Source organism: Arachis hypogaea, chromosome 10 (genome assembly GCF_003086295.3).
Source record: "Arachis hypogaea cultivar Tifrunner chromosome 10, arahy.Tifrunner.gnm2.J5K5, whole genome shotgun sequence".
Classification (NCBI taxonomy): domain Eukaryota; kingdom Viridiplantae; phylum Streptophyta; class Magnoliopsida; order Fabales; family Fabaceae; genus Arachis; species Arachis hypogaea.
The window spans coordinates 75,890,996-75,895,280 of NC_092045.1; the positions used below are offsets into that span (position 1 = coordinate 75,890,996).

Consider the following 4,285-nt stretch of genomic DNA (forward strand, 5'->3'; position numbering starts at 1 on the left):
GTTTGGTGTCAATTGCATGATTCTGTTCTTCTTGCATTCATGCATGTGTCTTAGTAATCTTCAAGCGTTCTTGATGATTTCTTACTCTGATCTTTGAATTCTCTTGACTTGAGTGTTTATGTGTCTCATATGCATTCTCATTAGTGTCAGTAGTATACAATCTGCTAAGTTTGGTGTCTTGCATGCATTGTTATTTGATTCTTGTTGCATTTTGATTTTTCCTTATTATTAAAAATCCAAAAATATTTTTAATTTGTGTCTTCTCAAGTCAATAATACAGAGAATTGAAGATTCAGAACATACAGCAGAGGAATTACACAGAAAAAGCTGGGCGTTCAAAACGGCCAGTGAAGAAGGACAGACTGGCATTTAAACGCCAGCCAGGGTACCTGGTTGGGCGTTTAACGCCCAAAAGGGTATAGTTTTGGGCGTTAAACGCCAGAATGTGCACCATTCTGGGCGTTTAACGCCAGGATGGCACAAGAGGGAAGATTTTGTTTTCAATGCAGATTTTTTTTCAGTTTTCAAACTTTTTCAAAATCAAATCTTTTTCAAATCATATCTTTTCAATCATATGTTTTCAAAATCAATTTCTTTCTATTTTTAAAAATACTTGCTATCAATCAATGATTTGATTCAACATTTCAAGTATTTTGCCTTTTCTGTTGAGAAAGGTTTAATGTTTGAATCATATCTTTTCTTGATAGCCAAGTCATTAATTTTCAAAATCAAATTTTTTTAAAAATGTTTTTCAAATCATATCTTCTCAATCACATCTTTTTAAAACCAATCATATCTTCTTAACCACATCCTTTTCAAAATAACTTTCAATCAAATCTTTTTTATTTCTAATTTCAAATTCTTTTTAAAAAATCACTTGATTTCTTTCCCACTTTTATTTTCGAAAATCAATTAGTGTTTTTCAAAATGTTTTCAAAATCTTTTACTTGATTTTCGAAAATCACTTCCCCTCTTCTCACATCCTTCTATTTATGGACTAACACTATTCCTTAATGCAAAATTCGAACTCCATCTCCTTTGATAAGTTCGAATTTTCTACTTCTGTCTTCTACTTTTCTTTTCCTCTGACACCTAAAAGAATCTCTATACTGTGACATAGAGGATTCCACATTTTCTTGTTCTCTTCTCTTTCTTATGAGCAGGAGCAAGGACAAAAGCATTCTTGTTGAGGCTGATCCTGAACCTGAAAGGACCTTGAAGCGAAAGCTAAGAGAAGCCAAGGCACAACTCTCTGTAGAGGACCTAACAGAAATCTTCAAAGAAGAAGAACCCATGGCAGCCGAAAACAACAACAATGCCAACAATGCAAGGAAGGTGCTGGGTGACTTTACTGCACCTACTCCCGACTTCTATGGGAGAAGCATATCTATCCCTGCCATTGGAGCAAACAACTTTGAGCTTAAGCCTCAATTAGTTTCTCTAATGCAACAGAATTGCAAGTTCCATGGACTTCCATTAGAAGATCCTCATCAGTTTTTAGCTGAATTCTTGCAAATCTGTGACACTGTCAAGACTAATGGGGTTGACCCTGAGGTGTACAGACGTATGCTATTCCCTTTTGCTGTAAGAGACAGAGCTAGAACATGGTTGGACTCTCAACCTAAAGAAAGCCTGGACTCTTGGGAAAAGCTAGTCAATGCCTTCTTGGCAAAGTTCTTTCCACCTCAAAAATTGAGTAAGCTTAGAGTGGAAGTCCAAACCTTTAGACAGAAGGAAGGAGAATCCCTCTATGAAGCTTGGGAAAGATACAAACAATTAATCAGAAAGTGTCCTTCTGATATGCTTTCTGAATGGAGCATCATAGGTATTTTCTATGATGGTCTCTCTGAACTATCCAAAATGTCTTTGGATAGCTCTGCTGGAGGCTCTCTTCATCTGAAGAAGACGCCTACAGAAGCTCAAGAGCTGATTGAAATGGTTGCAAATAACCAATTCATGTACACTTCTGAAAGAAATCCTGTGAACAATGGGACTAGTCAGAAGAAAGGAGTTCTTGAGATTGACACTCTGAATGCCATATTGGCTCAGAACAAAATATTGACTCAACAAGTCAATATGATTTCTCAAAGTCTGTCTGGAATGCAAAATGCACCAAGCAGTACTAAGGAGGCTTCATCTGAGGAAGAAGCCTATGATCCTGAGAACCCCTCAATGGAAGAGGTGAATTACATGGGAGAATCCTATGGAAACACCTATAATCCTTCATGGAGAAATCATCCAAATTTCTCATGGAAGGATCAACAGAGACCTCAACAAGGTTTCAACAATAATAATGGTGGAAGAAACAGATTTAGCAATAGCAAGCCTTTTCCATCATCTTCTCAGCAACAGACAGAGAGTTCTAAGCAGAATACCTCTGACTTAGCAACCATGGTCTCTGATCTAATCAAAACCACTCAAAGTTTCATGACTGAAACAAGGTCCTCCATTAGAAACTTGGAGGCACAAGTGGGTCAGCTGAGCAAGAAAATTACTGAACTCCCTCCTAGTACTCTCCCAAGCAATACAGAAGAAAATCCAAAAGGAGAGTGCAAAGCCATCAACATGGCCGAATTTTGGGAGGAAGGAGAGGCAGTGAACGCCACTGAGGAAGACCTCAATGGACGTCCACTGGCCTCCACTGAGTTCCCCAATGAGGAACCATGGGAATCTGAGGCTCAAAATGAGACCATAGAGATTCCATTGGACTTACTTCTTCCATTCATGAGCTCTGATGAGTATTCTTCCTCTGAAGAGGATGAGTATGTCACTGAAGAGCAAGTTGCTAAATACCTTGGAGCAATCATGAAGCTAAATGACAAGTGGTGGGCGAAATTGTGAACTATACTTTTTCACAACTCTCATAATCCCCGGTAATGGCTCCAAAAACTTGGTAGCTCAATACCATGGCATTACACAACTTCGCACAACTAACCAGCAAGTGCACTGGGTCGTCCAAGTAATAAACCTTACGTGAGTAAGGGTCGATCCCACGGAGATTGTTAGTATTGAAGCAAGCTATGGTCATCTTGTAAATCTTAGTCAGGCAAACTCAAATGATAATGATGATGAACGAAAATAACACAAAGGTAAAGATAGAGATACTTATGTAATTCATTGGTGAGAACTTCAGATAAGCGCATGAAGATGCCTTCCCTTCCGTCTCTCTGCTTTCCTACTGCCTTCATCCAATCCTTCCTACTCCTTTCCATGGCAAGCTCGTGTAGGGTTTCACTGTTGTCAGCAGCTACCTCCCATCCTCGCAGTGAAAGCTAATGCACACACTCTGTCACAGTGCTGCCAATCACCGGTGTGGTTCCCTCCCCTACCGGAATAGAATCCAGTGATTCTTTTGCGTCTGTCACTAATGCCCAGTAGGTTACAGGTTTGAAGCACATCACAATCATTCAGTCATTGAATCCTACTCAGAATACCACAGACAAGGTTAGACCTTCCGGATTCTCTTGAATGCTGCCATCAGTTCTTGCCTATACCACGAAGACTCTGACCTCACGGAATGGTTGGCTCGTTTGTCAGGCGAGCACTCGGTTGTCAGGCGATCAACCATGCATCGTGCAATCAGGAATCCAAGAGATATTCACTAAGCCTCAAATGCTTGTAGAACAAGAGTGGTTGTCAGTCACTTTGTTCATGGGTGAGAATGGTGATGGGCGTCAATCATCACCTTCATCAAGTTGAAGAACAAGTGATATCTTGGAACAAGAACAAGCGGAATTGAATGGAAGAACAATAGTAATTGCATTAATACTCGAGGTACAGCAGAGCTCCACACCTTAATCTATGGTGTGTAGAAGCTCCACCGTTGAAAATACATAAGCATAAGGTCTAGGCATGGCCGAATGGCCAGCCTCCCAATGATCTAAGAACACAATGTCCAAAGATGATCTAGAGATCTAAAGTGATCAAAAGATATAAAGATCCAAAAATTTCTAATACAATAGCAAAAGGTCCTACTTATAAGAAACTAGTAGCTTAAGGTGTACAGAAATGAGTAAATGACATAAAAATCCTCTTCCGGGCCCACTTGGTGTGTGCTTGGGCTGAGCAATGAAGCAAATTTCGTGTAGAGACTCTTCTTGGAGTTAAACGCCAGCTTTGGTGCCAGTTTGGGCGTTTAACTCCCATTTGGGTGCCAGTTCCAGCGTTTAACGCTGGGATTTCTTGAGGTGACTTTGAACGCCGGTTTGGGCCATCAAATCTTGGGCAAAGTATGGACTATCATATATTGCTGGAAAGCCCAGGATGTCTACTTTCCAACGCCGTT

At 40.0% G+C, this 4,285-nt stretch overlaps 1 non-coding gene across 1 annotated transcript; it reads right to left on the reverse strand.

Moving 5' to 3' along the window:
• Positions 1-1,698: 1,698 nt before the first annotated feature.
• On the reverse strand, positions 1,699-1,806 carry LOC112719106 (small nucleolar RNA R71). Its single transcript, XR_003161422.1, has one exon. It is a non-coding gene; the product is annotated as a small nucleolar RNA R71 (small nucleolar RNA).
• Between the last annotated feature and the right edge of the window lie 2,479 nt (positions 1,807-4,285).